At 39.4% G+C, this 14,723-nt stretch overlaps 1 non-coding gene across 1 annotated transcript; it reads right to left on the bottom strand.

Moving 5' to 3' along the window:
• Window positions 1–9,719: 9,719 nt before the first annotated feature.
• Window positions 9,720–9,803, bottom strand: TRNAL-CAA (transfer RNA leucine (anticodon CAA)). The gene has a single exon. It is a non-coding gene; the product is annotated as a tRNA-Leu (tRNA).
• Between the last annotated feature and the right edge of the window lie 4,920 nt (window positions 9,804–14,723).

Genomic DNA, 14,723 nt, shown 5'->3' with positions numbered 1-14,723 from the left:
CCAACGTACACAAGTGTACGCCCAACATACTAGGGTTTGCCCTAGTACACTCAGCATACCCTCATGTATGCACAACGTACTCTTCCTGATCCAAAACTTACAATTTAGCCCTTAAGCTCTTCAAGAATTTACCCTTCCATTCCCAAGGACTACAATTGCCAAAACTTGGGATGTTACGACTCTCCCCCACTTAAATTCGATTTCGTCCCCGAAATCATTTCTTACCGTCCTTGACAACCCGACATCCTGAGGGGCACCTCCACCACTTAAACTCATAATGGTTCCCAAGGTGAGCAACCCAACCTAATTACATACCTTGAAGATAATCAATTCATAACCTTGCGAAACACCCAATCCCACCTCTCTTGAACCCTAAAATCTGAAATCCCGAAACTGGTATCTCTTCCTGACAGGCCTTATCTACTGATCCATTGTTACTTCCATTCCACTGATCCCAATTCTGCTTTTTCTCCCAAGAAGAAACCGACTGGCTGGACCTGCTTCAACGCCCTGCCACCAACTCATGCCAACATAATGAACGTTACATGACCCATGTCAGCCTCACATCCTACCTGTTCTTAGTGATCCATCTTTTCCTTACTTCGGGCACGCTATGGCCCTATCATGGATGAAACCAACCCAAGACATATCACGATAACTCAACAATCATCAACATGCCCACCACTACCGGTCAACCGGTATGACACTCATATCTAACCCATATCACCACTTCTAGTTTGAATACAAATCAAGTCTAATCATTTAAACTTTCGAGCTGCAATTCTTAGGGTTTGATGGCCTACTGCCTCACCCCTACCGCTCCCTTTGAGCCTCTGTGCCTACGACTTACAGTCGGCCCGCACCGGGTATATTGGCCTACTGCATAGAGCAAGATCACCTCAACCCTACCCACATACAATGTGTCATCGTAGACGATCAAAAGAAAGATATAACCTGAACGCGCCCTTACATGTGACAAAATCAACAAAATCTCTATGCCTACAACTTATGACTGGAATGCTCCCGATAACTTATCGACATTGCCGTCATCACTCCTGATGTCTAACTCTCCCTTCTGGAGGTACTCACCTCCTTCACTGCCTAAGAAGGCCTAATCAAAGTCCTTCACTACACCAACAAGCATCATAGTACTGAAACCTTACTCCATAATATCCACTTTAGGGCAAGTTGTTACACCATATCATATATATTCTTAGAACCTGATCATATAACCATCTACCCACACAATGATCTACCATGCATAAAGAGTATTTAGCATGACGAGACCACCTCACCAGGCCTTTTGTCTATCTGGACCACTCTCAGAACCTTCAATGTGTCTGGACCGCCTCTTCGGCCTTCAGCCTGTTTGGACCATTCTCCGAGCCTTCGGCCTGACTAGTATGCCCCACCGGCCTTCAGTCTATCAGGACCGCTCTGAACTATTGAGCATCACCCTGGGCCACCCCCTCTCGGTGACCCTTCCCATGTAAACTGTTCTCATCCACTTGGGGTTCCGAACTTCAGATCCATTCCACGGACCATAGCCCCGGCCTAACCCTAGGCCTCATGACGATTGTCCATGTACTCGAGCAGTCATGGCCTAAACCCTGACCCACGCACCTACCATGTGTGCTAAGTAAGCCGCATACCTATCAAAAGTAATTTCTGTCCTTCAAAAGTTAACAGAACCCTTAACGACTGTTGCTTCATCCGAGAATTTCTAATTCTCCCCCAGTTGGGACACTAACTACTACCTATTGATGGCGAAATCAACACAACCTATCCGTCCATACTAGTTCTTGTTATCCTTATCTACAGATCGCTTAACCCTGGAGTAAACAAACTCCGCAAAACAACCTTTCCCTCATGGCGCAAACGAACTTCAAAAGAAACCCAAATCTCATATGAACACTTATGTATCTCCGATTTATAGCTACTAGCCCTGGAACAGAGATCCTAACTTCTGATCACCAACACCATTGGATACTAACTATCTACAACCCCTCGATACTAAATTCTTCAAACTCTCCTATGTTGCTATGACATATACATAAAGGGATGGAAGAGAATTCATAATATCATCATAATTAATAAGACACAAGATAGAAACATACCAACAGCCGCATCTGGTGTTGTCCTGGTCTCCACTGCTATAAGCTAGAAGGCACGTCCCTAAGCCCTCGGAGGCTCCGCTCCACCCTGACCCCGCCGGTAATCCTCAATGTAGTCGGTGCTGGAGCCTACACCGGTCTTGCAACAAGCTGTGAATAGTTGGTCTTCACGTGTCCAACCTGATGGCAATGATAACAAATCCCCATGTCCTGAGTCGGGGCCAACTGGCGACAATCCCTCGCATAATGTCCCTCCTTCCCGCACTTACGGCACGCACCACCGGACCTACAAATTTCGGGATGATCCTTCCCACACTTCTCACAAGTGCGGTCGCTCTGTCCTCCAACCCTAGAATCAACGGTCTTGGACCGCTTTGGCGCCGGCTGTGACTGCACCGGGGGTTGCCTCTGCTCTCACAACTGTAACTCAATCTCAAGCTCACGTCGCCTGGCGGCCTCCTGCTACTCCAACAAGGTATCACATCTTCGTATGGACACGAACTGCCTGATGTCCGTCTTGAGCATACTCAGATATCGGGTCATCGGAGCCTGCTCCGAAGCAAACTCGGGGCAAAACATCGCCCTCTCAGTAAACATGCGAGTGATCTTCGTAGCGACTCTAAATCCTGTCGCAGGTCCAAGACCTCATGCGCTAGCATCTCCCACTCAACTCGTGGGATGTAATAGGTACTACACATATCCCGAAATCGGTCCCAAGTAACCGCAGCATGCTGCTCATCCGAATACGATCCCGTAATCAACCTCTTCAAATCCTTTGCTCCGGACCTCAGCAGGTTCAGAGCACACCTAACCTTCTGGTCAGCAGGACAAGAACATGTGAAGAAACATCCCTCCACGTCTGACAGCCACCTCATAGCCACGATCGGATCCTGGGTACCATCAAAGGTCAGGGGCTTCATGTTATCGAAGTCTCGGTACTGAAAAACTCGGCCAGATCCCAAGCCTGCCGCTGATACAGCTATTGTAGCTGACGCGGCAACCGCCTCCGAAAGGGCTGCATATCACTCATCAAAGTACTCAACCATGGCGGTCTTGATAGACCCAAACATCTCTGGAAACTGAGCCCGTAACATAGCTGCAACCTCATCATGCAGGATCTCCCGGATCTTATCATCCATCTCATCTGACCTCATATGGACGATAGTCTCGGGCACTGTCGGTGCCTCTTATCAGCACTCTCCTGATCCTGACCCGAATCCAGTCACGAATAGCCGTGTAACCACCATGTTGAAACATGCTGAAAAACATCAAATACTCCTCATAACAATCTGGGAACCAACTCCCAACCAAAAGCCCTAGGGGTTGTGACTTCCTTGCTACGCGTATGGGTTATGTGATTTCAGTAGTACCGGCCATACTACCTTCCACACCTACCCATATTTGTCTCAAGTATCACCACAACACCCTAACAATATACAAAACAAAGCAAGTACTCGATCCTCACTCCTAGAGGAATGTTATATATCACATAACTGGCCTCCCGACCTCTCACTACCCACCCATCCATGAAACTTCCACCAACCTTGCAGCACTAGTGTATGCTAGTCATACATAACGTTGGACCTATAGACTTTTGAATATCCAATCCTACCCTAATCTCCCAATCAGACAAGAACAGAACATAAGGCCAAATAAAACATTTTCAGGCTATAAGATCTTAATTATGTATAATCGTGATGCACACACAAATAACTACAGTAATGATGTCAATTTCATATAAGGAAAACCCTAGGCTAGTAGGCATCATATAATTAGGCAACTCTATCACGTAATTCATGAAGATCCCTAGCCTAGTACTAGCATGTTGTTCTAGTATATCACATAATCAATTAACTATATGGTATTCTGGGGCCTACTTATTGGCTTCAGCTGATCCTACACTCTGCATCCTCCTCTAGTATTTTGAAAACCATTTAAAACTCATTTTAAAAATCTTTTCCCTTGATTTGAGACTGGATTCACATGAGTGTTCCTCCAATTCACTCAAAACAAGGCTCTGATACCAACTTGTAACACCCATAAAATCATGCCAAAATTTAAACTTTTAAATTCATTTAAAATGCTAATAGTTATTACAAAAGGATTTCCAAAACAGTTTCATATCAGAGTTCCTAGAAATCATAATCATAAATAGAGGAAAGTGTACGCTCATGCCTTCGCCTTCCCCCGGTCATCCGCCAGACCTGAAACAATAATCGATAAATGTAAGCTCGAAGGCTTAGTGAGTTACCCCCAAAATACCAACCTTATATAACCATGAACATATCATATAACAAGCATAGACTAGCCATGCATCTCGAGTCTGCAGTGTGGTTGGTCCGCCCGCACCAAGCCTTCAGTCCACCTGGTCCACTCCGTGAGTCTACAGTAAGACTGGACCGCCTGCACCGGGCCTTCAATCTGTCTGGTCTACTCTCCGAGCCTCGGCATGTCTGGACCACCCTTTCGAGCCTTCAGCCTATCCAGACCGCTCGCTGGGCCTTCGACCTGACATTGTACCCTTTTGGGTCTGCAGTCTATCCGGTCAGCCCTGGGTATGTTGGCCTACAGCATAAAGCAGGACACGCCTCAAACCAACCCCCAAACCAAACAATCATGTGCACATAAACAGATAATCATAGAACATACCATATATAACCAATCGATCTAACAGATCATATAGCATAGCAACATCCTATCCAAGTTACCGACCTAACATGTCACTAACATAATACCATCCCATATACCAGGATACCGAACTAAACCAGGTCACTAACATAATACCATCATATATACCAGGACACCGATCTAACAGATCAATACGCATAACAAACCAATACAAGTATACAATCCCAGAAAAGGGTCGACCTTGGTGCCTTATACCCTGTTGAAATAGTGAGAATAACTCACCTTGAAATGTCGATCTGAACTGAAGAACCAGATTTCCGAACCACCATCTCACCGATAATCACAAACTATCCAGAATAGAAAATAATGAGTCAACACACGGGAGTATAAATCTTGACCAAGAATCACTCAAACAATAAAAGCCAATTTGTTTTCCTCTAATATGGGGCTAAGGCCCAAAACCAAACTCATGTGATCCAAGTCCATATAAGAAGGCCTAATATTGGCCCAACTTTCCAAATTAGGCCCAATTATCAAATGGGGCCTACATCCAAGATCCAACACTAAGACTTGTCCCAAAACACCTTACCCATAATGTTCAGCAAAGGTCCAAGTCCAACTAGTCCAAAGACGGCCCACCCTAAGAAGCCCAATTAACATAGGCCCAACAGAGGGCGTACGTTGGGCGTAATCCTCTGGTACACTGGGCGTACTTCGACTCCTGTTGACCGGAAGATGGGCCATTGACCCGGTATGCTGGGCGCACTTCTATCTACGTGGGGCGTACGCGAGTTGGACAAAAACTTTCATAAGTGCTTAATGGCTTAAGCACTCAAGCCCAAACTTCAGATCCCTCGACCAAATATCCCTATGACTCATAAAGTCTTGAACTTTATCACTTTGGACATCCATAAAGCTCTTAATCTAATGTCTTAATCCATTAATACCTTCTTAATTCATTCATGGGATACCTAAGACATTGAAAGCTCATTTTTAACATTCATAACCCCTTCAAGGGCCTGAAAGGACAGCTCATCTCGTCCAAAACATGACATGCACCATTTTGGGACTTTTTGAACAAGAATGCTTCCATGAAGCTAACATAACTAGATCTAACTCATACATGAATAAAGTTCCAAGTTTTTTTACCTCATGGAGCTTCTGGAACACACACCAACTTCGGATCTTCAAGCCAATCCCCTTCTCCAACTTCTTGGTGCAATGCCTTTACTTCCAAGTGCTCAAAATACCCACCAACTCACACTTTCACACAAGAACTAGGGTTTGGTGACGTCTCTGGAAGATGGAGGTTGAGAATGATCAGAAAAAATGAACCATATGGACGTTTATATAGCCCCAAGCCAAGACATTAGGGTTTCCTCTTGTTATGAGTACGCCCAACGTACTAGGGCGTGCCCTAGTACGCTTAGCGTACCCTCATGTACGCATAGCATATTCTTCCTGATCCCAAACTTACAATTCAACACTTAAGCTCTATAAGACTTTACCCTTCCATTCCCAAGGACTACACTTGCCAAAACTTGGGATGTTACAAACCTGTTTACAACCGTAAACTCACCAAAACACTTCAATTACAAGACTCAAAACTCAATAAGACCTATACATCAATGAGCCTAGCCCAAACCATTAACTAGACCCTTCAATGAGGCCACTCTTGAACATGGATTCAAAGTAACTCCAACCATTACTCATTTCTAAATTACCAAAGGCTTAGAAACCACAAGAGGATCATAACAAGCTCTAAAGATCCTCAAACTCCAAGAGCATCCATGGAAGGTACAAAGACCACCCAAAATGACCCCAAATTGAATCTAGAAGAAGAAATGACAAAGTATGAACTTTATGCCTCAAATAGCTCAAAAATCAAAAGAGGATGATGGATCCAAACTGGCTCCTTGATTCCTTACAGCTAAGTGAACTTCCCCCTTCCTCGAGATTCACCAAAATCCAAATATTAAGCTCAAAATCAAGAAAATAGATTCTCAAGCAAGCATGGAGGCTAGGGTTTCGTTGTCGAAGGGTTGGAGGCTGAAGAGGATGCCCTAATCCTTGATATTAGGTTCTTAAATATGAAAGAAACCCTAAAAGATCTTGGGCTTGGGTTGTAGCCACTTCCACTTCGTGGCATTTTTCTTCCCTCGTCGTGGTGACCATCAGATACGTGTTTCATGCATTTAGCATTCTATGCCGTCGTGCTCCATTCACCATGATGTAACTCTAGATTTTCCCCATAAATCTTACCTTTGATCCCTCCAAGTCCTCAACCGATCTATCCTGTAAAATAGGTGTTACAAATACCTAGTATGTGTACTTCGATGCTTCCATGTAGCATTTGGTCTCAAAGTTAATTTCCACAAATCTAGAATTTTTGATGTTGGCGCCCATATAAAAGAAGTCATCCGATGGGCTTCTCCTCATGAATGTGAACCAATCACACTACCATTTACCTATCTTTGAGTTCCTATTGGTGTAAATATGAATTTCAAGAAACAAGATCCAAATCCAAATTGACCTCATGGAAGGCAAAAAAAAAATCATTTGGTGGAAGATTAACCCTTATTAAGTGGTCTTAAATAACCTCCCCACATATTATTTTCACTTTTTATAGCACATATTGGAGTCATAAACTCCCTTGAGAAAATCTGAAGGCAATTCCTATGGGGGGGACAGACAACAAAAGCATGATTAGTTGGGTGTGCTAGGAAAAGATATTGGCACTTAAAGATGTTGGGGTCTTGTCTAAATCTTTACTTAATTATTAAATGGTGGTTGTGACTAAGGATGGACAATTCTTCACTATGGAGTCCTGTTATTCAAGGGATCCACAACCTCAAAAAAAAAAGCGGCAAATTGTACATCTGAAAAAAAAAAATCCATCAGTGGTGTACGGAATAGCATGGAAGGGGTGAAATCCGATCTCAAAATTTTGGGAGTTAGTATAAACAAGGTGATAGTTAGACAGATGGGCTCTAGGAACGACACTTTATTTTGGATAGATCAATGGGTTGACACTTACCCACTTAAAGACATATTCCTAGACCCTTTTCAACTGGAACGATACAAAAGGTGCAAGGTCACAAATAGGGTTCATATTGGTGGTCTGACTTAGGGCTGGAAAAAAACTTCGTCTACCAATGATCAGGTAAGAGATTTAATTATGTTATCCTCTGTTATTGGAACTTTCTATCTAAACTCAAGGACCGATCATTAGACCTGTGGTATTTCAGCCAATGAAATATATTATGTTGATACACTAAGAAGCAAAATTGATCAATATGGGGTTGACTATGATGATGTTTTTATAAATTGGATACATGCGATCCCTATTAAGGTCTCATGTTTCATATGGTGGGCATTCGTGGGCTATCATGATTGTATGCAGCCTTGTGCAAAGTGGGCATCCATTGGGTCCACAAGATGTGATTATTGCTTAAATGAGGATGAAGATGTTATTTGGTGCCTGCTTGCATCCACTGTCTAGGAATGAGTATTTAGATGGTGTGATATTTCTACTCCACATTTTGGTACAGTTGGCGAATTAGTTGATTTGCTGCAAAATGGGGAAATTTTCTGATAAAGATGAATAACTTTATTAGCATTTGATATGATTCATTATAGTTGATTTGGAAGGCAATATGTGATAGACAGTTCAATAGACTCTGTATAACTCCAACTAATGTGGCAGATAATGTTAAATCCTCAATGTTCACTTGGATTAGATATAAGAGATTAAATTGTTTTTACAATTTGGATTAAATATAGGAGATCAAATTGTTCTTACAATTGGGTTGAGTGGTGTATTAACCTAGTTTTATGTAAGCAACCTTCGTGTTTGTTTTGATTGTTCTTGTCTAGCTACTTGCTAGGCGTACTTTTATATATATATATATATATATATATATATATATATATATATATATATATATATATACACACACACACACGATAGTGTCGATTAACGATTCATTGATCACTTTGTATGCCCGTTATGGTGCCAAAAAAAATTATTGAAAGACTACAAGTCTTTGTTAGGGTGTTCTTAAGATAGAAGAATGAATTCCTTGCGACATATATGATCTTGACATCTAAGAGGAAATTGATCTTATGCACCCCTTTAAAACATATACTATCATCAAGTAACATCTTACATGAGTTGAGATAAGTTGAAGACGCACATATTCTAAGATTTCTTAACCAAATCATTATTTCTATATTAAATAGAGAAAACAAACAAAAATATATAGCTTATTAGGTCAAGCATCGATGTTATTAAAAATATGGTAAACCGTACCATTTGAGCGGTTCACATCAACCGTCCAAAGGCCCATGTGATAGGTTAATCATGAAACATTAGCAATATTTTTAGTGAGTCATAGTTTAGACCTTGGACATCCTGTGTATAATTTTACTCCTTAATTACTAGAGTCTTATAACGAGGATAATATCAGTCTTATTAAGTACATCAAGTAAAAAAGAAATGAGACATGACTTTTTTGTCAAAACGATTGGTTGGTACCGAACTTTCAATTGTTTTTCATGTAACTTTCACTTTGTAATTGATATTTCTGTTTTTATAACTATTTTGAAGGAAAGGTGATGTTTTCACTAATGTTTTTTAATCACTCACTTATAAACAATGTATTTTGGCTTTTATAACATCATGTAATTGAAAAGGGAACATTGTGATGAATGTATAGACGTCAAAACACATTGTTATTTATGATGAATGTATAAACGTCAAAACACATTGTTTTTAAATAGATGAATAATCTATAATAAATCTGCATTGGTATTAGATTTGATCCTTGAGACTCCCATGTGAAAAGAAGATGCGTCAATAATATGGAGTTTTTAAGGTGGAAATGAGTTTGTTTTTGTATATAAGCATATCGTAAAGGGTCAAAAGTGCGGAAGCTAAAAAATATAATTAACTGAAAAGTGAACAAAAGTGTAATATGTCAGAAGTGGGATTTGAACCCACGCCCTCTCTCGAAGACCAGAACTTGAGTCTGGCGCCTTAGACCACTCGGCCATCCTGACTTTTGTTTGTTTTTGTGTCAATCATTCTTGATATATTATAAATAAAGTACTAATACCAAAGAAGATAAGAGGCTAAAAGTGACTCGGATACTGGACAGATTTTTCATTGTATGTTTGAAAATTTTCTTTTGTCAAAGATTGGGTTTTATTTGGGATATTTTAATTTGGATCGATTTTTTTATTTGTCTTTTTTTTCTTTTTTGTATTAAAACTTTTTGCCTCCCTTTTTTCGATATATGGAATTTTCCCAATGAATGTGACCGTTTCTTGTTTTATATCTTTACTTTTTTTATTAAATCATAATTTCAATTTTATAAATTTTGAAAGTGATATATTATCATAAATCAATAATATATATAAATTTTTGACAAAACTGCAAGATTGGTCCCTGTGGTATTCAAAAAAACTTTGGTTGAGGTCCAAAAACTTTCTCACTTGCATAGAAGGTCCAAAATAAAGGTTTTTCTGTGTATTTGATCCAAAAAAACATAAAAAAACGATTATGCCCTTTAAATTTCTTTTTTCATTTTTCTATAACTATTTAAATGTTATTTGGATTTAAAAAAAATGAAAAGAAAAAACAAATAGAACCCACCACCCCCACCATTCTCTCTCTCTCTCTCTCTCTCTCTCTCTATATATATATATATATATATATATATATATATATATATATATATATATATATATATATACCCATTGTTACCACATCCACTTAATCTTGTCTATGTTGCTCGATCTTCTAATCCCCATCCCAGATCCTGCTATATGACATATTCATTGCTCTTTTCAAACAAACAGCATCATTTGTGTGTGTTGAAGAGCAAACCCAAATGAAACCCAAAAGAACCATATCAAAGTGTTAGATGGGTGCTTTGCATGTTATGGTGCTGGAGTTGGAGGGCCTTTCAAACCATCATCACAATGGGTGGAGTTGGAACACCAAGCTTTGATATAAAAATACATTACTGCTAATGTTACGATTCCTTCTAATCTACTTATTGCGATAAAAAAAACCACCTTGAATCTGTTGCTTTCTCTACTTATTCAGGCATATATCTCCGAAAAAAATTCTTATGATTTTACGAAAACCGTTTGAATCTGTTTCTTTATTTTGGGATTTAAACTTCGATTTGGGATTTTTCAAGCTGGATAAACTTGTTGATTTTTTTATTTTAAGTAGTTGGATGGGATGCGTTGTATCTTAATTTCTACAACATCTATGATCTAAGTCGGGGAGGTACCGGAGGACAGACGGAAAGAAGTGGCGGTGCGCCAAAGACTCCATTGTTTGCTTCTCACGAGAACCACCACAGTTTATCAACATTCTTGGACATCTCCGTCTGTCCTCCGGTATCTCCCCGACTCAGATCATAGATGTTGCAGAAATCAAGATGCAACGCACCCCATCCAACTACTTAAAATAAAAAAAAAATTAACAAGTTTATCCACCTTGAAAAATCCCAAATCGAAGTTTAAATCCCAAAATAAAGAAACAGATTCAAATGGTTTTCGTAAAATCATAAGAATTTTTTTCGGAGATATATGCCTGAATAAGTAGAGAAAGCAACAGTTTCAAGGTGGTTTTTTTTAATGGGAATAAGTAGATTAGAAGGAATCGTAACATTAGCAGTAATGTATTTTTATATCAAAGCTTGGTGTTCCAACTCCACCCATTGTGATGATGGTTTGAAAGGCCCTCCAACTCCAGCACCATAACTATTTTAATTTTTTTGGACCCCATACTAAAAACAAAGCTTTATTTTGGACCTTCTATACAAGTGGGAAAGTTTTTGATCCCATCCAAAGATTTTTGAATACCATCCAAAGATTTTTGAATACCACAGGGACCAATCTTACAGTTTTATCTAAATTTTTATAATAAGTTAAGTTCAGACAAAATAAACTATAGGGTTGCTTTCGCTAAATCCATTTCGGCTTCTTCCTTCTCTTTTTTAGTTTTATGCGTTTTTTCCTTTACTTTTTGAAGAATTTGTCCCATATAGCAAGGATATGGGAACTTTTTAGGCTTTATAACTCTTTATTATATATTCAATTCAATTCAACAAAATTGTACAAGGACTTTAGTAAGACTTGTGGACTTAGAAATTGGGTTTGGGGTAGTTCAATCTTTAAATGATACATAAAATGTATGCATATTAAGTTAAAAACCGTAGTCTCACATATACATCCTAATAGCCTTAGGACTAGACCACTAGGGTCGTATGCAAAACATACATTTTTTTAGGGTGACGATTGTTGACACGACACGACAAAAATATACGAAACGAAACGAAATTTGGACGAAACTGAAATTCGAATTCGTGTTCGTATTAAGTGTAAAAAACACGATGTCGTGTCGTTTCGTGTTCGTGTTTAAAATTTGACACGAAATCGACAGGATTAGCATTTATGTGTCGTGTTTTTCGTGTTATGTATGATTAAATATTAATTAAATAAACTAATTTTTTTTATTATGTTATATTTGTCGTGCCGTGTCGTGTTTGTCGTTTTTTAATCGGTTCGTTTTCGTGTTAGTTAAAAAAACACGACATCATATCGTGTCGTGTTCTTGTTACATAAAACATTATCGTGTCATGCCGTGTCAGACAAAAACATGACATGATGGCCCGATTTGCCACCCCTACATTTTTCGTTCCGTATACAATTATGTTTCTTATTTAATAAACAAAAGGTGTACATGTTTATTTAGTTAAACATGAACAAGGTTTCCCTTCGTCAAGGTTTGTTTAATTGTTAGGCTTTCTGGTATACCAACGATGAAGAGGCTCGTGGTGGCCACGAGCGTTATTCGTGCATACCACCCCATCCTACCGTGGTCGGGCGTTTTCGTGGTGGTTTGTGGTGGGGACGATGAACTACAACGCCCAATCAGGGCTTCTTCTTCTCTAAGCTCTTCTTCTTCCCCCTATGTCTCTCTCTCTTCGTTCTTCTGTTCGTGGTCGTGGAGGGTACTCCATGGCTTTGTGGTGGGTGGTGGTGATCAATCTGGAAGCTCTCCACGACAACAATCGTTGAGAGTATAGCAGATGGCCTTAATGTATGTTTGTTTGTGCTCATTTACTATGCAATTAGTTTTTATTTTTGATTTTTTTTTAATTGCTAATATGATGTTTGAGTGGTTAAGGCATATTGATAGGACACTGTCATGAATATGTTTACTTAACATTTTGATTTGTTAAACATATGCTAATATGGTTTTTTACAAATTTGGCCATGTATATTTTTTACCCATTAGGTTTGGGGGTTTTGGTTTATACTCGGCAGTAGAGGCTACCTCCTATGTTTTTGTTGCCTCAAGGGCCCAATCTTGGGTATTGAAAGACCACATCTTACGGGATAACGGTATACATGGTGTGGATTCTGATTATAATTGTGCCTTGGCATCCCTTCGCAACAAGCTTCCAGATTTTGACCTTAACAATTTTACTACTAAAGACACCGCCCCCATAAATCCCATAATACACTGGCAAGTGCCCTTTTTCGTAAAATTATCCAAGATATGGAAATGCATCTCGACATGATGGCTCGGCAGAAAGCGGTTTTCCAATGCTTACGTGCACTACATGCTCAATATTTTCTTTTGGCTATCCCTATAGATGGGCTTTGCCAACACATGTCTCCCGTGGAGTATCGTATTATTCTCAAATATCGACTCATGATTCTCATATTCCCAGCTGATGAGATATGTCATGTGTGTCGCAAAACATGTTTGGACTCTTTTGGAGAGCATGCAGTTCACTGTAAAGAACTCTCGGGGTTCAAATACATGCACGATATGGTTAGGGATGTTTTGTTTGACATATTTAAGCGTGTCGGGGTTTCTGCTAAGAAAGATGCACCTGTTAATTTCTTGACTGACCCAACAGAAGGAAGGTCAACCCTCAGACCGGCTAACATTTTGATTTTTGGATGGGTCGGAGGAAAACACGCATGCGTAGATCTTACAGGGGTATCCCCTCTCGTGGGCCTGAGGGTTGGGGGTTTCACGGCAGGACATGCTGCTTTAAAAGCAGCTACAGGCAAAGTCATCAAACATGAGAAATCGTGCATGGAAAATCAACACGTGTTCATACCATTTGCATTTGATACGTTTGGTTTCCTCACACCGGATACGGTAGAGCTTCTTAAAAAAGTACAACGAATCATGCATAGTAATGTTATATCCCCTAGATCTTCGGATGTAGTCTTTAAAAGAATTAGTTTTACCATTTAAAAAGGCTTAGCGGCACAGCTTATCGCCCATTTACCATCTCACTCATTGTATGATAACAATTAACATAAAAAAATGGTAATGAAAAAAAAAAAAAAAAAAAAAAAAAAAGATGATAGTTATCCAACTATTCGAAAAGTTTGTGTGTACTCTAAACTAATATTAAAGAAGTGGTTTTGTTGGAACTTGGAATATAACCGTATACAACGGTTGTAGACTTGTAGGGAGTTCAATAATTTTAAGTTTTTTTTTTTTTTTTTTTTTGGAACAGTGGAATTCTATCGAGACAAACTAACAATGGGTAAAAATTTATAAAGAAGAAATTGAAAGAGATGGATTTTGAATCCAACCGATCCATTTCATATTACATGTAGAGTTTCTATTAAGTTTGGGCTAGCCCAACAAGGATTACTAGCCAGAAGTTCTTGGGTTTTATCTCCTTTCATATTAACCTCCCGTTCAAAAAAAAAAAAAAAGTTTATACCAAAGAGCCGAAATTACAAGTTAACAACCATATCAAGCCATTTTCATCAAGTGGCTTTAAAATGGTCAAATCTACCCACCAAAACGTTTCAATCATCCAATTATGCAAAGCAAAAACCACATCCCACCGAGAGCTACAAAACAACTAAATAGAGTCGTTCAACAAACAATTGAGAAGAAGAAAAAAGAACTCTTAACTACCA

The sequence above is a fragment of the Lactuca saligna genome, chromosome 4 (genome assembly GCF_052625555.1).
Source record: "Lactuca saligna cultivar CGN05327 chromosome 4, ASM5262555v1, whole genome shotgun sequence".
Lineage (NCBI taxonomy): Eukaryota > Viridiplantae > Streptophyta > Magnoliopsida > Asterales > Asteraceae > Lactuca > Lactuca saligna.
The sequence above is the reverse complement of the archived record's forward strand: the minus strand, read 5'-3'. Positions and strand labels throughout refer to the sequence as shown.